This window comes from Saccoglossus kowalevskii, chromosome 15, assembly GCF_978046115.1.
Source record: "Saccoglossus kowalevskii chromosome 15, keSacKowa6.1, whole genome shotgun sequence".
Taxonomy (NCBI): Eukaryota; Metazoa; Hemichordata; class Enteropneusta; family Harrimaniidae; genus Saccoglossus; species Saccoglossus kowalevskii.
The window spans coordinates 6,753,427-6,777,371 of NC_140655.1; the positions used below are offsets into that span (position 1 = coordinate 6,753,427).

Here is a 23,945-nt window from a genome sequence, read left to right on the forward strand (position 1 = left end):
TTATACCCGATGTGTCAGCCCTATTGGAACCATGTTATTATTACCATGTAAATATGTATCGACATGTGTTATCTCTGTGTATGTGTATACGTATGCGACACACGAACATCAAATGAAACGAGTAGCCATCGTTCAATGTGAAAACTGAAGCAAAATAAGAGTGTGTCATGTGGGCATTACACTTTGACATCCCTATTGAAAATCCAAGCAACAATACCCAACTATAATCCAAACAATCAATGTCAAAAGGCAATATTTACAAATCCGAGAATACACAGGGGACACACAAACAAAACAAACACACTGTCAAATCGGTGAGAGAGATACATGGACCTCAAGGCACAAGCTAAGAGGTGATGTGATTGATTGACTGGTGTGATTGACTGATGTGATGTGATTGACTAATTAATGCACCGGACAACAGGGGACAAAAAAAGAGGCATATGATGGACCTTCTTCTCAGCATTAAAGATCTTGTTTTTGCCGATGATTTGGGCCTTGCAAACGAAAACATCACTTCTCAGTAACTTTGCTCAGCAAATTTGCTTTACGCTAAGTTAAATGTTGCACACTATTGCCAATCCAAATGGATGAAAATAATCTGAACATAGGAGCACATTGAGACATGATAGGTAGCACACAACGGGTATGTGATGAGAAAAAACCAAGCAGCCTCCCGAAAGTAGCACTGAATAGCAGATGGAAAAAAAGAGGACAGCCAAATACTACTTGCCTGGCATTGGACGATAGCAAAGCAATGAACTTCATCAAGGAGATGTCCAGAAAATAGCTAAAAAAAGACAGGAGTGGAGATCCTTCGTTGCTGTTCTATTTGTTTCAAGTCCGACTCACCTGGGTTGACATTTATCAATTATATGAAATGTTCTAACCCCATGGGTGAAGTATCTCTTCCCTGGGCTGAATATTGCAGGCTTTCTAGTATTCATGTCTTGCTTACTATTGGTAATAAAAGGGAGGTGATTATCATGTTTATTTGAATAAAATGCAATCATTGTCTAATACCAAAGCGCCTGTGAAATGGCGACGATCAGCAAAACAAACTGATGGCTTGGCGTGGAGATTATCAATGAGTAGTTGATTGGTACATCAGTCAGACATCGATGACTTGGCTAGATTTGGGTTTGTTGGGCCCTCTGCCCTGGTGAAATGAGTTCTTACACATGGGCGAGTTGATTTTTAACAAGTGATGCCTACTAAGTAATTTTCATTTAGATCAGTAACAATTCCCAATAAAGAGAAACAAGCAATCTCATATGGATCTCTTTGATGTATATTATTTATTATTGTACTACCAAAACGCCAGACGGTTCACCTTCACCCTCCACTGTCATGCCAATGGATGTCAAAAATGTGGTCGTGAATTTTCTGTAATACGCCTTTTGTGGAAAGGATCACGTCTTGGAGTCCTGAAAAAATAGAAACACATTACCATAATTAAGGCATTATTCCCGCAATCTGATAAACCTTAGACCCTAAATGGCCACCTAGAACTCCTGGGGAATTGGAGAGCAGCAGTAATTGATTTATCCTCAATCACTCTTGTCATCGTGGCATATATATATATATATATATATCTTTTAGTGTCTTTTTTTTGTTTTTGCAATTGTAATTTAGTCATTTTTTATACATTAGGTGTCCTATTTTTGGATATTTTGAATATTTATCGACACAGAAGAGCAATTAAGTGAAACACAAATGTGCAACCCCAAATTGCATCGCAAGTAAAAGTCAATAAAAGTACACCATTTTCATATCACGCAATCGATAGCATGTTTATTAAACACTCACTAGAACGAAAACCGCGTTATCTAACTAGGACAACAGTACCTGGAAATTTCAGAAATTGCATCGCAAATAAAAGTACACCATTTTCATATCACGCAATCGATAGCATGTTTATTAAACACTCACTAAAACGAAAACCGCGTTATCTAACTAGGACAACAATGTCAGTCGTCTGTAGAGCAATCGTGTCATGCACGCCCCCAATCTTCAGCTTGTTATGGACCTCTTGATATTTACTGTTGTCTTTTTTCCGACATTCCGCATACATGTATGCAGACGAGATCTTAGCGGCCATTGTCATCTAAGATAGATAAACACTTTCGCAGACCAGATGGGCGATTGTTCAAATGTTGAACACTGTTATATGAAAATAAAAAAAATCAATGCAATACTAAACTGTCATATATGTCCACTTGATAAAATATTTACATACTTCACGTGATTTTTCGAATGTTGAACATTCCCATGACCTCTAGCGGCAGCTTCACATGGTTCCAATAATATAACGGATATCAATAACATTAAGCATAACATGGCGACCAGGGATTTCATTGTGACGTCAATACCTGCATAAATGTTTGAATAGACAAAAATGTCAAGCCAGGCATTGGTATTTTGGGCAACTATCAATATATTTCTTTATTTACAAAAAAACTCGTTTTGATGTTCAACTTCATTTTCGTTTTAAAAGTAATGTTTACTTTAAAATTCCTCTTCATTTTATTTTAAAATTCATTTTTATTTTTCAAGGCATTTTCATTTTTACTTTAAAATTCAGTTTTTGTTTCCATTGTCAAATTTGTTTTCGTTTAGAATTCATTTCACTTTTCAATATTTTTTTTATTCCGATGACTATTGACCTAAGATATGAATCAACATGTTGATATATGAACGGCCAGTATTATATGTATAATAAATGCTGAGTTTGTATTTATTCTGTTTAACGTTTTTTCGTATTTATTCAAATGCGATGTGGGGGGGGGGTATTCCACGCTGTAGGCTTTGGTGAATAAATGTATCTTTTTCTAAATAAGTTGACAGCAGTGATTTGACGCATGTCAGATGGACAAGTGATTCGAATGTTTATATTTGGTGGTGCAAAGAAAGTACTCATTGGAAGAACGAAGCGTACTAACAGTTGTCTATAAAGTGAGTAATGTATAGTTGTTGTTTTTGTTATTATTGTGGTTTTTGCCTTTGCCTTGGCAAGGTGGTCGGCAACCAAAATGGCTGCCGCTCACACAAGGCCACCGTCAACACCAACAGATCACCACACTAGAAACCATGCGGTACGATGTGAAAACATTGAAGGCATTCCAGTAGAGACTTATGTGGAGTCGGTTGCGGATTTAGTCGGGGCCAGTAATATTGTAGCAGCATCCCGAATGAACCGGTCAGTTATTGTATTTTTAAATAAGGTCACATGGGTCGACATGGTTTCTGCCGCTGGCCTTGACATTGGAGACCTCCATGTTCTGTTGAACCTCTTGTCCGCCCCTCAACAAAAATTGTTCTTTCAAACGTTCCCCCTTTTTTACCTGACAATTCTATTACAGACGCATTAGCTAAATACGGGCGTGTAATGAGCGCGGTGCGAACGATCCCACTCGGGTGCAAAAGACCAGCACTAAAACACGTAAAGTCTTTTCGTCGCCAAGTTTATGTTTATTTAAAAGATCTCAATATTAACGGTTTATTACCTATTACTTTTCAAGGTCAGACATATAATATTACGTTTCGTCTGACGAACATTGTTTTTCATGTAACATGAAGGGACATACACGTAAAACATGCCCAAACTCTAAAACAATGAATATGCAAATGACAAATGATGAAAACAAGAGTGTTCAAAATAGTTCTCCAACAGACTCTCAACAAGTGAATGTAATAACTAATTTAAATTCTCCTGACACATTGCACGACAAAGACATAACTGATATAATTAACACCCAAGCACCAGATACTGAGATAAACAATCATGAGACCGATGGTACAATAGATAACATTGAACTTGAAACTGAAATGGATACAGATTCATCAAAAAATATGAGCAAAAAGCGCACGCGCTCTAAATCACCTGTTCATAGAGAAGAACAAAACAATAACCAGTTGAATGACGAAAATAAATGTAAACCAAGCTCTAAAAAGCATAATGATGGAAATGAAATCGAAATTGTTGAACAAAATTGTTCGATTGTTGAAGAGAGGGTACGAACCCCTCCTTCCCCTTCCATTGCTTCACCATCGCCTCCCCTACCCCCTCCACCCCACAAACCCTTCCCCCACGTCTATGCCAATGTAACAGTGTGTACTCCAAAGCCACAGTCCGAGCTTACGGAGTCTGCCCCATTTCCATCATCTCCCTCACTTGAGTTCACAGTTGAGTCCCCGCGTTATTCGCCGCTATCCGAAATCCCTATTGATTTAAGTGGTTTAACTGATCAATCACAAGACCTTTTCAGCACACCTATGTCACAAAATAAAACCGCTGGTGATATGGAGGAAACTGCCAGCGAATGTAGTGAGAATGAGGGGTCTATCATTTCAAATGTTTCAACATGTACTGATAACAGCGAATCAACAATATCAAACGCTAATATCAAAACCTTTTTGGTGTCTACACTTCACTCACGTAGATTTATAGACAAGTGTTTTGAATTTTGTCCCAATCTTAAAATATTGGTCCGACATCTGATAAACTACCGCAATACCACGCAGTTGGACACATCTGATAAATCTCGCATACACAGACTCATTAAAAAAATTAAACAGCAAATCAAAACTGGTAACTTTATCGCTGATTTTTAATTTCCCCTTTTATGATGGCAAACACAATTACATGCGCAACTTACAATGACAATGGTTGCCGGGACGCCCTCAAACGGTACAGTGTTTTCAATTATCTCAAGCGTGACCATCCCTGTAATATTTATATGCTACAAGAAACACACTCTCTTGTCTCCATTGAAAATATTTGGAAACTTGTGTGGCGTGGCCTTGGTATTTTTTCCCATGGCACCGTTAATCGTGCGGGTGTGGCTATTTTGTTTTCTCCAGCAGCAACTGTGAATATTTTATCACAAAGTGAAATCATGCCTGGGTATGTGTTGCACGCTCATGTTCAAACTAATGAAAATCTTGTTCACATAATTAATGTCTATGCACCCATTAATGGCGCTGAGCATGTGGAATGCTTCACTAAAATTGAACAATTCATCAGTTCTCTAAATAATGACCCAGTAATCATAGGAGGCGATTTTAATTGCACTACTGAACCCGACATTGACCGTAATATAGGGACTGAACTGGACATGCGCACTGCAAAGCTCCTCAAATCTGTCCTGAATCATCACAAACTGTTTGATGCATGGCGCCAATACCACGGGAACACATTAAACTTTACTTGGGGGCGTGGTGGTACGCTTGTGCGCCTTGACAGGTTTTATGTCAGCAAATGTATGCGTGAGAAAATTAAGAATATTGACATAAGCAATGGTGCATTAGCTTTTTCTGACCATTCCCTTGTCCACATCAACATCGCCATTGGTGACAGTAAAAACAAAAGTTCAGTGTGGTGTATGAATACAGAAATTCTGCGCGATGAAGTGTATGTGGCTATCTTAAAATAAAGTTACTCACACAACAGTATTGCACACTCAAACAAGATAAATACAAAACCGAAAAACAAGCATTGGAAATGGAAATTAAAACCATCGAACGTTGTACTGCACACGATGCACCGCTTTTAAACAGTTACACTGAAAAGAAAAAAACTTCTCGCACGCCTTGTTCAACGCGAACACAAAGGCAGTGCTACGCGTGCGCGACATCAGTTTTTAAATGAAAGTGATGTTTGCAATTCCTTCTTTTTCCAGTTAGAGAAAAAGAAGGGGACCAAAAAGGCGATCTTTCAGCTGAGGCACCAGGATAACACTCTTACTGAAAATCAAACTGAAATACGGAAAATCATAAACACAATTTACAATAACCTGTATACACCTGACAACATTGACATTGAAGCCCAAAATAGCCTCCATGAAGGGCTACCGAAACTAAATGAACAGATCGTGATGACCTTGACAAACCAATCACGTTTGACGAACTGAGTGCCATGGTCAAACTACTTCCCCATGGTCGTACTCCCGGTATCGACGGAATACCAAACGAATTTTACCAAACGTTTTGGCACATCATCGGTGGTGATCTGTGCGAGGTATTTACTGCTGCCACTAACGAAAATGTGCTCCCCTATCCTGCACAAGGGCCGTGGTCACTCTTCTCCCTAAAAAAGGTGACGTTACCAACGTAAAACACTGGCGACCTGTGAGTCTGTTATGTAGCGATTACAAAATTTTCACTAAATCGCTTGCATTGCGTTTGCGCGGTGTTTTAGGCAGCATTATTCATCCAGACCAAACATGCAGCATACCAAAACAGGCATATTCACGACAATATAAATCTACTTCGTGACAGTATTGACTATGCTAACTTAACTAACTCACCCCTGGCCATTGTTGCCATTGACCAGGAAAAGGCATTTGATAGGATACATCACGGATACCTCTTTTATACGCTTCGTGCCTTTGGTTTTGGTGACCGTTTTCTTTCTTACATTCGTCTGAAGTATACCAATACCCAGTCCCTGGTCCGCATTAACTGCGCTCTACGTCATTGCCATTGAACCACTATTTCATAAAATCAGGAATGATGAAAACATTGAAGGGTCGATTATACCTCACAGAAAAAACCAACGTTCTAAAACTCACCGCTTACGCTGACGACGTGGAATTTTTCATAACTCGCAAGCAGGATTTCAACTTACTAAGTCGCTGGTTACATGTCTATGAGCTTGCGTCAAACTCTAAAATCAATCTCCAAATATCAGAAGGGTTATGGGTAGGTAGCTGGCGCAACATCACCTACTCCCCTCTCAATATCAAATGGAACAGCGAGGGGTTGAAACTGTTGGGTTTTATCTTGGGAATAATCTAACTTATACGAATCAGAACTGGGCTGAACTTGTTGCAAAAGTAAATAATAAGATCAACTTCTGGGATCACTTTGTTCACAGCATGTCTTACAGAGCGCGCGCTCTTATTATTAATAATCTGATTTCATCGCAGTTAATGTATCGCTTTAATACGCCATCGTACGTAGTTCTGAAGGTACAGAAAATGCTCCACTATCCAAGCACCTTTACAAAGATTGCCATTATTTTATTGTGAGCTCCTCCAGTGTTGGAAATCTGTAGATAAAGTGCGTAAGTTCAATGATAATAACGTAACTGATATTCTTAATGAGCCACTGTTTAACAACCCACTCATCATACATTCCATAAGAAATGAGCCTTTTGCGCTCAAACACTTTGTTGACGCGGGAATAACCAAAGTATGTGATTTAGTCTCAGAAACGAATAAAACTTGGTTGGAGGCCGCTGATATGTCGGATAAAATTAAAATCCACATTCGGAGCGTATTCTCCATCTCAGTATCAAGGTCATTCACGATTCTATTCCTACCAAATGGAAAGATACTATCAACACCTACTTCAAAGGGAACGGGAAGTGTAATCAACCTCTTTCACATCATAGCTTTGAACTGCACTTTTCTGATGAACTAAATTTGCCACTATATAAGGCCACACCGACTTCATTTTATGGATGACATCCGCGCGCACATTAGTTTTCGCCTGTTCTCAAAAAAAAAAAAAAAAATCTCCGACGACGAGTCTCCACAGATCGGTTTTCTATCCGGAACTTGCCGACTATTGTCGCAAAGCGCCAACTTGTCGTGAAACTCGTTTTGGACTAACTCAAAACCAAACACCAAACAGTTAGATGCGCGTTACGTAAAGCGCAAAGACCTATGGGAAAGAGATTGTCTCAAAACATGCCAATTTTGTCATAAATGATCCAACATGGCGACCACACTACCAAAATACGTGAGCATAAAAGTTGAGAGGTAGAACGGAGGGATTGTTGTAGACTTGTATGCAATTGACGTTGGCCAGGGAGATGTGACGTTTACACAGCTATATTTTCTGATTCGGATAATTTGCTTGCACACACAGCCAGTAATATTTTGATCATATGACAAATTTTCATCAGATACATGTACATAATTTTCTGCATTCAAATTGTTGACTCTCTGTTGGTGTTTTTTTCAATATCGAGCCTCTTATAATTTGTTACATAGTTGAAGTAGTTCTAGAGCATTTGTGTCTACACTTTGTCTATCTGAAGTGTCACTTTAAAAGCTGTAGTTTGAATGTCAAATTTATTGTTCATTTTTATATATTTTTTCAATACAACACAGTAAGTTTTTCTTTATTATTGAGTTGATGTGTATGCTTTTGGCAAAGCTAACATCTACCTTATCCTCTTGCCTTTTCAAATTCAAAGGTGATGATACCTGTGACTGCAATACAGTACGAGATGTGTACATCAACATGTGCCTCCTACAAATAAAGACTTGTTGTTGTTTTGTTGATACACTGTGGTTCAATTCGTAATAACAGCTCCGTAGTCCTGTGGTTTTAGCAGCATTTTTTTTTTGGCCGGATTTTTTTTTCGCCCTTTCGCATTAGTTTTGGGGTCTTCAGAGGATGTCATCCATAAAATTAAATCAGTGTTACCTAAAGGGGAATTGTCCGATCACATGACCTGTCAGGTGATTGTTTGCAGTTTGCATAAGCGCACAACGTTCGGCTACCAAACTGGTTTCTCGTTTTGCGGCTTTTCGTTGTCATACAATGATAATGCTAATAATAAATACATTCGTTCTGATATGTTTTAGTCTAGAAAGAGGTACACTTCTGTTCCTAGTAAATTATGTCAAAATGCTATGGAAGGATACTGTGGTAGAGCGGACAGTCAAACGACCGATGTAAATATCGTGCGCTCGACACAACGACATGGGTCCTGGGCTACCTTTTCTGTAGTCGTTGTTTGGCTTTATGCTCCCCCTCCCTTCCCTCCTAAGGTCTATTAAAGCGGGAGAGTCGACACCTGTGCATGCGTCAGGTGGCCATAGCGTGTCATTGTTTACAAACAAGCATCTACCCATGAGCCTTTGAGTTTTTAATGTGTGTTGTTATCGTCGCGTGGAACTCAATTCCCGCGCGTACGCAGGTGACGATCCTCCCGCTTTAAAATCAAACACTAAAAATTATGGCAAACCATGATATTTTCAATGCACATGTAATACATTTTGTGATCATGTCAGAGCCAAAACTGTTAATGTTTCTTTATTTTTCAGGGGGTAAGGATGTTTTAAAATATGTTGTGTTTTGTTTTTTTTTCATTTGATAAGGGGTGGGTCAACTGAGATTTACAGCTGGCAAAATAGAATCTGTCGACCCCCCCTAGGCCGAAGAAACTGACCAATCCCTTATGACCCACCACATGCCGTTTGCTGAAATATTACCATGTTATAGAAAAATAACACTGGATCACATAGTATAATGCGTATTATTACATATTTACTGCAGCTATTTTGATTTGTCCCTGAAATCAAAATCGGTATTTCCACAACCCATATGCAATTGGGGTCTGAGAGCAAACAAAGTAGTCCCTTCAGGAGTACCGTTTTTCGAAACATGGCAGAAATAAACAATATTTAGAAGTACGATATTTTTTCCCTTGGGATACATGAATATACTTGCCGAGTGAGATGAAATTTGAACAACAGTAATGGTATTTTTAGGCAGCAACATTTTTGGCATATTAGGTGTACATCACACGGAATACTACAATTGGGAGAACTTAATGTATGTTGACCACCTGGAAACTGAGTTTTATAAACCTTGAAGGGCTCTCGGAAGATCCACCCGCAGTAAAATCAGCGATTACATGGAGCCGCAACCATCAACATCGAGATACCAGCACAGGGAGCCCAGGAACTATAATCAACTGTAGTACGCAGTCTCTATGAGCGGGGAGGGGGGTATCGGCTGGTATCTAGTGTAAAAAATGGCCAAGGGATGAAGGCTCCAGGCAGCTCACATTTTTTAAACTCGAAAAAGCAGACGAAAAGAATGAAAAATAAAATCTAAAAAACATACCAGGTTGAAGAATATTAGTTGCTCCTTCAAATTTCGCCAAAGCCTTACCCACATTTTACCGATATCTGCAGAATAAATCAAAAAAACTACATAAATTGACTCCATTTAGGAATTCCTAATGGTTTGCCCGAACGCACGGCACAGTTGGAGGCGTGGCCTGTTCAGCATTTTGTCAACAACCAATCACAAGACTGGTTACGTAACCAGAAAAAACACCCCCTATTTCAGACACATATTGAGAACATCCTACCCCATATTGCGAGCATTCTCTGCCGTTTCTTTTTGCAGTCAAGTGGAGTGTGATCAATTCAAACAAGTTATTATGTATGCAGCTCCTGTTGGTGTCATTCGTTGTTTGATGAAGAAAGATGAGAACTATTGACATGATAGTGAATTTGATCATTTATTATATTACAATGCACACGACTTTGCCAGGATTCTTATTCCATCAGATATCATTACGCAATTTTATGTTCAGCTCCGAGTGACTTTGGCATGAATACAGGGTAGAAAATCCAGAAAAAAAGCAGGAGCTGGATGCAAATGATACCGAGGCGCGAAAGAAGTTTCGGAAGTGTGGATGACTCTGGGGAATGACTTTCTGTATGCGGCTTATTGTAATCGACGAAACAAAACGGTAATCAGTGAAAATGGGTTTACAAAATATTTGCCGAAAATATAATATTTAATACGTATATGGCTCGTTTCGCTAATTACAGATAATCAAAAATCTGTAATCAGCGAATACACGTACAATATTAATAACAGTCGGTTGAAACTTGACCAGTATATTCCGTGACCTTTCAGTAGTGTATATAACGATATAAAACATATTCAAAATCTGTAATCAGCGAAACAAGGGTCTGACACGTACGTGTCTTGTTTGGCTGATTACAGATTTCGGTTATCTGTAATTAGCAAAACAAACCATTTACTAATTAAAATCCTGTTATTTTCGGCAAATGTTTTATGTTATTGTATACACTACTGAAAGCTAAATATACTGGTCAAGTTTCCACCGACAGTTGTAAATTTTGTACGTGTAAGAACCTCGTTTCGCTAATTACAGATTTGTGATTATCTGTAATTAACGAAACAAGCCATATACGTATTAAATATTATTATTTTCGGCAAATATTATGTAAATATTGAGCATATAAAACCCATATTCACTGAATACAGTTCAATTTTTTTTATGTGTATTATCCTGTTTCGTTTCGTTTCTTCGATTACAATAAGCCTTCTCCGTATACTCGGGGGCCTATTTGCCTCCCGCGCGGGCCCGCTCTGGAAGGTGAAAAACACCCCGCTTTCCCGCTAAATTTGGAACGCACATTGGGTAGTAACAGCATATAGAGTGAACCCCCCGGCGAGTGCGTACAGTTGATAATAGTTCCTGGGCTCCCTGTTGTACCAGTAGGTTTCTGCTGGCGACGTTGCGGCGTTACTCAGATCCAAATAAAAATTACGAACGCCAAACCAGCAGAATTTTAACCGGTAACCAAGACTCCTTCAATACACAACCAGCAAGCGACATCACAAACGAAGTTGTAGTGTGTTGCACGGCATGTTTGCCAGTGCACAATTCTGAGGAGGAACTTTTAACTTGAACATAACCTGTGTATCACAGTCGTCCAGTTCAAGTTCTGTCGTGGCCCCAACTAAACGTCCACGAGTTATTTATTCGCACAGTGACTCAGATTTCACACAGATAGTGACACGCGTTCTACACTGACACGCGTTGCTAGGGCGTAACACTATCTTGGAACATATTGGGCAATGGGGTTCCCCGACCTAAATTCCATCCCGGTTTGTTGCATGTACTTTCTTTAATATGAAATAATCAAATATGGAACATGTGTAATAATAACAGAACCCCACACCCTTCCCGTGGCTCTCGTTGCGTATTGAAGTTATTTTCACTCGAGATGCGGTGTATTCAAAGAAAGCCACGAGGAGAGTGTAGTACGGCAACCGAGGTGGCTCACAACATGGTATTTTATAAAACCATTTTAACAATTCATTTTTATTTTATAATACTTTTTAAAAAAAAAAACATTTTCGGTTCTGGAATCGATTTTTAAAACCCACTTTCGTTTTTATTTTAAAAACGAATTGTTTAAATTCATTTTCATTTTTGAAATCCGTTTTCATTTTTAAAATCAATTTTCATTTTTAAAATCAATTTTCGTTGTCACATTTCATTTTCATAATCCATTTCCGTTTTCAGAATCCGTTTTCATTTTTAAAATCCATTTTCGTTTTTAAAATCCGTTTTCATTTTTAAATTCCATTTTCATTTTTAAAATCCATTTTCGTTTTCAAATTCCATTTTCGTTTTCAAATTCCATTTTTGTATTCAAAACCCATTTTCGTTTTTAAAATCCATTTTTATTTGTAAAATTCGTTTTCATTTGAATCAATAGAGGGTTTTTGGCTTCATCTGTCGGCTCACGCTGTGGTGTCGAATGCCGATGGCGCTGATAATACAAAATCTGTAGTCGGCGAAACAAGGGTCTACACTGGGATATAAATACAAGATACCAGTATATTTATGCCCAAAACGCGTATATAGTTTAAAACCAACTACGCATGTACTCCCGCCTACGCTGATCTAGGGAGTTTGTTCACCGTGCATAAATTATCATAATTAGACAGATAAACATATCAAATAATGCTAACATAATGACAAAATAATATATAAATGTGAACAAAATAAAGAAATAATGTAAAAATGCAAACAAAATTAAAAAATAATGTGAACATGATGATAAAATATAAAAATGTGAACATACTGATGAAATAATGTAAAAATGCAAACAAAATTAAAAAGTTATGTGAACATGATGATAAAATGTGAACATAGTGATGAAATAATGTAAAAATGCAAACAAAATTAAAAAATAATGTGAACATGATGATAAAATAATCATAAAAAGGATATAATTATACTTCAAATGTCAATAAAAACATGAAAACGAAAGTGGGCTTTAAAAACGAAAACATAATGATACAATAAGGATAAAATAACATGAAAATGCTAACATAATGATGAAATAAAGATAACATGAAAACATGATAAAAATGAAAAAATGATGAAATAATGTAAAAGTGCTAACAAATTAAAACATTTTTGTTGTTGGCCTGATAACAGTGACTTTACATAATAATTGTTAGAAGCAGGCACATTGTTATGGGGTGAGAATACCGCCAAAATTAGCTTGGTGTTATTATTTGAACATTGTTTAGTTGTTTGGTCTTTATTTGGAAACTTGTTTGGTTATTATTTGGTCATTAATCGGTTATTTGGTCTTTATTTAGACATTATTTTGCGCTTATTCCATTATTGTCTTATTACTGCAGCATCGTATTGCTATTGTTTCATTATTCCAACTTCATTTCTTAATTATTTCATTATTGTGTAATTATTACAATATTATTTTGTCATTGTTTCATAATGTTACAATTGTGTCGTTATTTAGACATTATCTTGACATTCAATTGTTATAAGATTCGGTTATTTTCACGTCCAAATGTCTTGATATTCGGTTCGCTTAACTTGCGATTACCTCGACATTCGGTTCGCTTGACTTGCGATTACCTCAACATTCGATTGCCTGACCTACATTAGCTAACTCCGCTATACATGTAGTATTCAATCCATAGTCCCGGGCCGCCTCCGATAAAGCATTGCTCAAGATGGCAATGCGGCCTTTGTAAAAGTTATCAGGAATTTCTAAATAATGTTCGTTTCGCCAACATCCAGGGAACTAACTGAGGTCGTCAGAGCCTGTTGGTTAGAGAATATTACTTCTCTAAATGCGATGACTGAAGTGAGGAGGAATTATTACACAGTTGATCGTGACACGGCTGACACGGTCAATAACCGGCCTTTCAGCGGACTTGGTAGTGCCATCACGGTTCTTTTTTTTTAGTAAAAAGTTGAACCATGTATCATTCTGATTCTCATTCCCCGGCCTCTTTTATCTCATGTACTTATTGACAGACATATTCCTGTTATGGGCGTGATTTTTTACGTTCACTCCATTATTGTCAAGATGCCGATATACTTGTATGGCTGATTTGTAGCGCGCCATTCATTTCATGGCGCTACGAAATCGGAAGTCTTCGTTGGTAACAACTGCATTGGCAATGAATTTGTGGGTTTCATTGCCAATAGCAATCACGTCAGTGTCACGACAGTTTTTCGCCAGCCATGCCTCGCATTTGCAGTTATCATAATTATGCTGTCTTCGAGGTTTTCGTAAATGTCGACTTCCGCTCGCAAAGTAGTTTCACAGTTTCAATTTTGTTTTGATTCGATTGCTGTGAATGTCTCCTCCGTCAAATTCCCCCATATATTACTGGCCAAAGTAGCTTATTCCGACGGTTGACAAAACCCAATTCTGTGGTTGACTAGTAATTTGCTATAAAAATTAGTAGACGGGGAGCTGAATTCCATCGAAACGCGTGCCCCGGTTGCAACGGGTTTTCATAAGTTGCGCCGTGAACTAAATAAACTGGGCTGCAGTTGTACTTGAACTGTGAAATTTCGCTTGCTGCACAAGGTTCTTGATAGATGGCACTGTAGTTAAAAACATTTGCTGTTCAGTATCACCACACAATGTATTTACGTAATTTCCAGAAATATCAGTATGTGTTGGCGGGATTCATTCGTTTTATGGATCTTTATATATAACCTTTGACGGTTTATAGTATAATGTATGTTTGTGTTTATTCATATCACATTTATTGACAGTATACTTCTTAGAATCATCATTTCATAACCATATGTTTTCTCCGTATTTCATTTTATGCATGTAATCCTACAGGAAACTACTAGTAAGCACACCGAGCATTAATTTGGCCAATATTTGTTCGAACATCGGAGTAAACACCGTATTAGGTCAATGAGAACGACTCCGCCCTAAAAATTGTTACTCGACGAGATCTATGGCAACGTTGTACGTGTTTGGCACATCTGTAATTCAAATGGGGCGGCACGAAATTTTACATCGGGGGTGAGATCTGCCCACAACCTCTAGGGGGTCCGGGGGCATGCAAAATTTTCTGCATTAGGGGGAAATTTGGAGGGGCGACGCTCCCAACATTTTCTTCGTGGGGTGACCGCTGCCGCTGCCAATGTGTATGTATGCTATTGAACAATAAATCGAGGTTGAGTTGTAATTTTCACGTGCCCGTTTCAGTTTCACTGCTAAGAAGATCGACCCCCACCCCACCCCACACACACACACACACACACACACACATACATACGCGGGTCATAGATTCGTTTAATTAATAATTTAATTATATTCACACAGAAGTAATAAACTGTCACACATACTCGCCACGACTGACAAATTACGTTGTGTGGAGTATAAACAAGGAAAAAATATTTCTGCGTGTTTTTTCCGTGTCCCTAAATCTTTTGAATGAAAAAAAACACTGATGCCCGCATGTCACTGCGTCTATAGTAGTTTGGTTAGGAGTACTTTAGGGTCAACTACTAGTGTCTTATTCCGGGGTCGCAAAGGCTAATTCGTATACAGTAAAATACTATATTTTAGCTGGAAATAATTTTCGCTGTTATTTCCCCCAATCACTCACGCAAACGCACACACATATGCTATTTCCATATATTGAATACGTTGGCAACGGAAAGGACAAGTTTAAATCATATTTGTATTAACAAAACTTGAAAGCAACAGTCTCACAATGAATATATGTTCATCAATTATCAAACTAAACATTCAACGAAGCGGACTGTGACGGTTAAAACGAAAAGACAAGGCCAAGACGAACACATGTGACAGTACGATTATTCTCGTCTACTACACGCCCGGGGACTTCACGTTCAAGTATCCAACTTCCCAGCTTACAAAACATGATTAGTATCAGCAATAGTTTCTAGTACTGCCTGGATAATTGCGAATTATTAGTTGACATCAGACATAACCCTGTACAGGATCGTTTGAACAATGTTTCAAATTCCCGAAAGGATATATTCAAATAAGTTGGGATGAATATGAATTGAATATCCATAAGATCTTTTGAAAAATCAGCTAAACAGTTCACCGCCACGATTATGGTGAATTGGCGAGTTTTCAACGAAGACGACTGGACGTCTCCGGTCATGAGCTGGCTGGTTCGAATTTATTTATCCACTTTCACAGTGATGAATATTACGTTCGAGTTGAGTTACTAGTAATTACAAGCCTGATGTACATTTTTTCTTGTTGTGTTTTTGTCAAGGTATTAAATATAAGTGCGTTGGGAAATGGCATAATTATATTGCCTGAGTGAAAGAGGCTGGTGAGACTGTGTCACAATGTGTAATATTTATTTCCAACGCGCGTGGTCGACGCCTCTGATTGAGTTTATTTTTATTTTTATTTTCGAAATGTATCACTGGCTGCGTTTTTTTGTTATGTCTCGCAACTGAACGTCCAAGCTGACCTTGTTTGGCTGTAAGTATCCTATTCACTAATAAAAAGTTCCCCTGTCCATTTTTTTTAGAAATCTGCCCTGCCCACTGGGGGGGGGGGTACTGATATTTCCCGCCCCCTACAAAAAAGGCTCCAGCCAGCTCACATTTTTAAACTAGAAAAATAGGCGAAAAAAGAATGAAAAATAAAATCTATAAAAATACCAGCTTGAAGAATATTAGTTGCTCTTTCAAATTTTGTGAGTTCACGACAGGATAACGAGTCTTGTGAACGGTTCTTAGCACATTCTGGTCATCATATAATGATAAAGTCAACAACAAGTTTTGCGGCATTTGATATTTCGTCACGACAGGCTCTGACGACCTCAGTCAGTTCCCTGGATATTGATGAAACGGCCATCATTCAGAAATTCCCGCTAACTTTTACGAAGGCTACATTGCCGTCATGAGCAACGCTTTGTCGGAGGCGGCCCGGGACTATGGATTGAATATTACATGTATAGCGGGGTCAGCTAATGTAGGTCAGGTAATCGAATGTTGAGGTAATCGCAAGTCAAGCGAACCGAATGTCAAGACATTTGGACGTGAAAATAACCGAATCTTATGACAATTGAATATCAAGATAATGTCTAAATAGCGACACAATTGTAATAGAATGAAACAATGACAAAATAATATTGTAATAAATACACAATGAAATAATTAAGGAATAAAGTTGGAATAATGAAACAATGGCAATACGATGCTGCAGTAATAACACACTAATAAAATAAGCACACAATAATGTTTAGATAAAGACCAAATAACCGAATAATGACCAAATAATAATCAAACAAGTTTCCAAATAAAGACCAAACAACTAAACAATGTTCAAATAATGACACCAAGATAATTTTGGCGGTATTCTCACCCCATACATTGTTGGCAATGTAGCATTTCTCACATTTTCATATTAGTATATTTTCTCCACATTTTACGACCGTAACAATACAGTCATTTGGCATAAACGGGGGGACGTTTGATAAAATTACCTTGGTATATGGTCATACCAAAGGTTCCACAGTTGATCAGCAATATCAATGCCCACTGCACACACAAATGCAACCAATGACACGTCACCAAGAAAAATAACCACCGCCCTGTTCATACGAGAAGCTGCAATAATTATTTCTATTAAATCGGCAAGCGCCTCAACGTACGCCTGTACAGCGAACGGCATAGTTTCCTGACAGTTTAAACTTAGGTGTGGTCAATGTGTTTATTTGAGCAGACGCCGTCATCTTGGTTGCCGTTCACCTTGCCAGAACTAGAAATCAAAACACCTCCCAAAACGGCAAAATAACCCGGTAAAAGACTACAATAAAAACACGGTAAAAAGTCTGTACAATATTTACAAATACCTGGCTTGAAAGCCGAGATTCTGTGATAGCACAGCGAGAACAAAAATCACTAGCAACATTCAATGACACGGAGCGATGTGAAGTACGTGTTGCCACGTCGCTAGAATAGTATCGCGTAGGTTTCACACATTGTTTTCTGGAAATTTACCACAATGCCGTTATTGGTTTTATATTTGTGAAAAGAGTGGAGACACGGAACCCTGTTATTACGTAGAAGTGTCATCTCTCCTACACAACAGGCATGTGATCCTTGGTTTTGAACTGAAATGAAAAGATGAATTGAATATAAACTTACCTATACGCGTTATCGCTGTGGTGCTGTGATGATTGCAAGCTTGCTACAGTTCACGGTACGAGGTTTTACCCAGAATTCAACACGTTCTGTACCAACGCATATTGCTATGCGCAGAACTGAAATTCTGGCATCGTTCTGCGCAAAAATCGTTTTTAGCGCTTGAGTTGTTTCCGGGTTAGCCTTCCATGTGCTTATCGTGCGATTTATTGTACCAATATCACATTTTCTGGACGTATTCCTACACAATCATGCTAAGAGTATCCAAAAGAGTCAAGCAGGCAAGTTTAGCCGCAAAATTACGTGGGAAATTGGCTTCAACTGCTCACTCGATCGCCGATGTTGTCCGTCGGCACACAAGGTCGTTCGCTTTCTGATCTTTCTTCCGAGATTTTGACTCGAATATTCGGGTTTTGTTGCTTTTTTAATGACAGTGATGACTATAGTTCACAGTTCGAGAAAGTTAAAACGATGTGCTCACTTCGAATGGTTTGTAGGCGATTTTATGCTATCGCGTCGAATGATTTGTTCGTTATGGGAATGACGGCAAGCTCTATTGCCAGCCGTGCTTTTCACAGATTTAAGCTGATGAAGGCGAGATCGCTCGTTGCTAATGAAATAGGGCAACTTTCCGATTTGATCATTCAAAAAGGGCCATCTCAAGTAAGACAAGTGGTGAGAAATTTGCTGGAAAATTTAAAGGGTCACGAATGGGATGATTCAAAGAAATATTTGGAAGTCTCTCTTGCAGTTCTATTTAGCACGAAAAGATCAGCAATTTCTAAGAAAGCCACTGGGAGTCGAGCCTACATCAGTAAAATCTTAAATCAGCACCAGGCAGTAGGTGAAAAGTTGTCTGGATTTGATGAGAGTGCCCTTTGGCAATTACGATTAAATAAAGATAAAACATTTGCCAAATCAGTATTATCTGTATCATTTTTCAAGGAAGCCATTACATCAGATATTCTGCCTCCTTCTGTTAAATTGGCTTTATTAGCAGCACCATCTTCCCAGAAATTAGATCAGACTACAAATGACGCTAAATTATGGAATGATTCTGAAGCAGAACACATATTTATCCATCTAGGGGGCGGTCTATCTGAATCTGACAATGATGGTTTAGAGAAATCTCTGAGAACACAAGAAAATGTTTCAAGAATTCTCAAATAATTTGAAATGGTTCCACACTATGGTGTCAGAAACTGCCTCTCAAGATAAAAAGGGCTGGTTTGTTCATGATATTGAAGGCCTGGTTTGGAGAAGTGTCCTCAACATATTGACTGAAAAGAAATTGGATTATGACCTTGATGATGAAAATGAGAGACAGAAGTTGGAAATAGTTGTAGGTGAGGGTGGCCACACTTTCCAAGATTTCAAGGGAGTGTCCCAAAATTTCAAAGTATTTGCCATCAGTGGTGCTATACGTCTGATAAAATATAATGGTAATGAAGTATGGAGAAATCCAAATCCAGTCTTCTGATGCAAGCCGCATTCCATTTGCCATTATAAATGCCCCAGAGAGTGATGCACTGATAGAAGTTGATATTCTTCCTGTTCTGGCATGCACTGAAAAATTTGCCCAACATGGTATAAAGGGGATGAAATACTGTAGAAAACTGGAACGAGATGAAAAGTATAAAAGTTTGGTCTTGCAGGGAAAGAATACCAGTTTTTTCTGCAATTTATGTTTGGCTACAGTTCATAAATGTCACAATCCAAATCATGAATGGGATATGTCTATCACTCTTGCGGATATGAATTCATGGGCAGAAGGAAAAAGTAATGGTCAGAGTAATCATCCTCTTATAAAGTATGACCCCATAAATGAATACACTATGGATCACCTTCATGCTAAATTGAGAAACGTGGGTAAACTAATTGACAAGCTCTTCAACGAGGCTCAAAAGATCGACCAACAACTGGAATTTATACAAAAACATGATGTGAAGCAATATGAAACAAAACTGGTCGACCAATTTGATACCAAGGTTGAAATTAATGAAGCAAATCATTCAGCAAAGTTACTTCAAGTTACTAAAAAGGATGATCTTAACAAACTTGATAAGAAACTTGAAGCAGCTTCACTAGCATTTGAAATTAAATACACTGAACACATTGAAGTGAATTTGTTGGATTCTGCTGAATCACATTTTGAAATTTTATTTGGCACACACAAGGAATACAAATGCACACTATGTGCATCACATCTCCATGTTGTATATAAAATCAAGCCAGGTATCACTTGTCACATGCAAACTGTCCATGGTAAGTTCAGCACAAAAGATCTGAAACAAAACACAAGATGCATTACTAATCTCAATATTTAATATCAAAAATCTGTCATAATAATAAATTATTATTTACACTTGGTAAAACTATTCCAAAGTCAGCCTAAATTGTCAAATTTGTAATGACACTATTTTCTATGAAGTCTTTGACTGTAAAAAATGGGGCATGTGGAGGGGGCCTGGCACATTTTCTTTGAAAATCATTTGTTATTAAACTAATCTCAATATTTAATATAAAAAATCTGTCATAATAATAAATTATTATTTACACTTGGTAAAACTATTCTAAAGTCAGCCTAAATTGTCAAATTTGTAATGACACTATTTTCTAGGTATTAATTCTTCAACTTCAAACACATCAATGTGTGTCACGTTTACTGGAGAAATGGGGCAAGTGGAGGGGGCGTGGCACATTTTTTTTGAAAATCATTTGTTATTAACTATATTTAGTATATTCTCACTTTAATATTACATAATTTATTATGAATAATATGTCAGAAAATAATATTGAGAGAAACGAATGAAATGCATTGGTATCAAAAACAGATACATGGAAAATGTTCATTTTATCCCTATACCCATAGTATCTCAATAGTGTATATATTATCTCAATAGTGAATATATGGTATGCAAATTAATGACAAAATACATTATGACACTTTTTTCACTACTCCTATGAGGGACATAACGTGTATATGGTCGATCTACATATCGTTGTAAAGCTCTCGAAATCCCCAATAATATGTCAGAAAATAATATTGAGAGAAACGAATGAAATGCATTGGTATCAAAAACAGATACATGGAAAATGTTCATTTTATCCCTATACCCATAGTATCTCAATAGTGTATATATTATCTCAATAGTGAATATATGGTATGCAAATTAATGACAAAATACATTATGACACTTTTTTCACTACTCCTATGAGGGACATAACGTGTATATGGTCGATCTACATATCGTTGTAAAGCTCTCGAAATCCCCAACAAAATTACGTTTTTCATTTTCACGACCAGCATTTTTGCAACAAAAAAGGCGCCAACAATTGAAGAAATCGAACGTTATTTTCTAAAAATTGCTTTTTTCTTGTGTAAAACGTAAAAAAAAAGACTTACCGAACGTAACTTTGTGAGCCGCCATGTTGACAATCCATAGGAGGCACTCTCGCGGTAATTCTAACATAACAGTGAGAGGAGTAGGCCAAAAACCACCAAAAATGCAGTAATTTCGCATAATCAATTATAGTCTATAACTATTTATTGAAATGGTTAAAACTTTAAAAAACTTTAAATACATCAAAAAAATGAGAATTCCAGTATCAAGTTGGGAATGAGGCTGGTGGGTCAATTGAGGTCATAGAATGGTAATAGCGTGTATGCTAGTTTTTCTTTCAATTTGAAATTGCGCCCTCGTGCGGAGATAAAGTGTATATTGGATGGTACAAAACGCATTGAACTCTGGGATATCACATTTGCCGTGCAGTTTTCAGTGTAAGGAGTACACACATAAATATTTATAAACAATTGTCGTATTTAAACCAAACTAATACGGAAGGAAAATATCCAGGTCGGGTCGCATCGGGTCGAATCAGATCGTCGGGTCGGGTCACAATTTAAGTTGCAGATATTCCGATTTTTGCCATACAACATTATATTTTCACATATTGTTTATCCGAACTGTTTATATCTACCTACATTTAATTTTTGTGTACGTATGTTTTGGATATTATGAATGAAGTGGCTATTCGTCCAGTTCATTTCCACTGTACGCTGCTATGTGATCGTTGTTAAGGGGTTAGCATACGTTCACTGGTTCAATTGTTTGGCCTTAGTGCAGAGACTGAAACATATATTTTACCCAGACATGTTATATACCATAATAAAGACCTTGTTTCAAACTTTGAAAATATGGCAATTTTTTAAATTATGCAAATACCAAGTCACGTGATCACAAGAATACGCGAAAATTGAATAAAACGGTTAATGACGCAATTAATAATTAATTTGCAGCACGACTGAATATATTTTTATGTAAATATTATGGAAGGGTGCTTTATGTACAATGTTCTTCGTTTTTTTGCAACTATAATTTGTTTTTATGTAGCCTTATTTCAAATGTTTGGACGTTAATACCTGAGTAAAAACAACATGTCTCTACATAAAAATAAGCAAAAAATCAAAACGAAGGCAGACAGAAAAAAATCCAAGAACATTCCTCCAGTACTCTATATAGCGGTAAAGTTGACCAAAAATGGCGACGATCTGACCTTTCGTTTGTTAGAAATTGCGTACTGAATCTGTAGAACTACGTAGAAATCAATTTCAAGATAAATGCAAAAAACGTCCAAGGTCAATGAATTTCAAACTAGGCCTAACAATTTTGAAAAATATGGAGTTATAATTAGCGAAACATGTCTGCCTAGCGACCAGCTACTAAATAATGCCTTCTAATGTCGGGGCTAAATGTTATACGCGTTAAAGACAGGATGAAATATGTTTTGAAATCTCAGAACGGCCCTACCGTGTGTCAACCGACAACGTGATGACTTCCCGCGAAAGTGACGTAGTGATTTGCATATTACTAATATGGTGTGGAGGCGGAGTTATTCCAAATAAAGAAAATGGTTTAAGGTTTAATGCAGTTTATTTGGCTTGCTTTTTAATTGAGTAATTAGACAATGAAGATGGTATTATATATCCAACATGTTATATATTTTCTGAAAGCTTATTATACAAACTTTGTAAAACTTTTCTTTATTTTAAATATCCAGAATGCGTTTTTGATTTTGGGTCAAAAATATGCTTTTTTGGACAAAAGTGGTTTAAAAAAAAATTAGCTTAAAAACTTCAAGTCCGTTTGTGGGTAAAATTACATCACTGGATACCTTGGTATACTACTAATTCAAATGCGTCCACTCATCTCTCTAACGGCTTTCAAAGTCGCACAGCATGACCTCAAAGTTCACTCTTTTCTATTTTTGCATAATTTATATATCCATGTTAATTGCGGACTTGTTATTTTTGTTCCACTCGCCGTAATAAACTGTCCGGACGCATTTTGAAGGGGGAACACCTTGTCAATAATGTGTGAAATTTTCGAGGCAAATGGCCAAAGCGTCTATCAGCTATTTTAATTTAAAACCCAAGAATTCACCAAAAATAGAAGACGAGAAAAAGGCTAATTTGCATATTTGCGCGTTAAACCGGGAATTACTGCTTTGTCATACTTTCTAGACTATTGAAATTGAAAGTTAACGTATAGACATAGACATTTTATGTAAAATCGTTGGACCAGAACAACTGCTCTTGAATATATAAATCAGAAACACGTCATTCATACCAGTGTTTTGATGGGGTCGGTAAAAACACGTGTCAATGCCCAGTAAATATGACGTCATCTCATGAATTATTAAACAAGAGGCGGTCCTAGGAAGGTGACCTTTTATCACGATCAAAACATCATGGCTTCTCTTCGATGTATTTTCAATAACAAATCTACGAGTATTTCAGAGCCTATGGTTTACCGTGAAGAGTACAAAGTGGGATATTAAATTATTTATCCTCGATAATTGTTATGTAGTATTGAGAACCAACTCCAGGAAGCGAACGCACAATAATGACAAATCGCGTAATCCTAGAATCGAAACG

The 23,945-nt window shown here is 37.4% G+C and overlaps 2 long non-coding RNA genes across 3 annotated transcripts; both read right to left on the reverse strand.

Annotated features, from left to right (window-relative positions):
• Nucleotides 1-1,275: 1,275 nt before the first annotated feature.
• On the reverse strand, nucleotides 1,276-18,117 carry LOC102801863 (uncharacterized). 2 transcript variants are annotated; one of them, XR_014931754.1, is made up of 4 exons: nucleotides 18,011-18,100; nucleotides 9,868-9,932; nucleotides 2,240-2,372; nucleotides 1,276-1,427 (listed from the first exon to the last, which is right to left on the reverse strand). It is a non-coding gene; the product is annotated as an uncharacterized LOC102801863 (long non-coding RNA). The 2 variants fall into 2 exon arrangements; XR_438307.3 differs by lacking the exon at nucleotides 9,868-9,932 and having other exon boundaries at nucleotides 18,011-18,117.
• Nucleotides 18,118-20,128: 2,011 nt separating this feature from the next.
• LOC146733895 (uncharacterized) lies at nucleotides 20,129-21,572 on the reverse strand. The gene is made up of 2 exons (XR_014931749.1): nucleotides 21,414-21,572; nucleotides 20,129-20,292 (listed from the first exon to the last, which is right to left on the reverse strand). It is a non-coding gene; the product is annotated as an uncharacterized LOC146733895 (long non-coding RNA).
• Nucleotides 21,573-23,945: the final 2,373 nt, after the last annotated feature.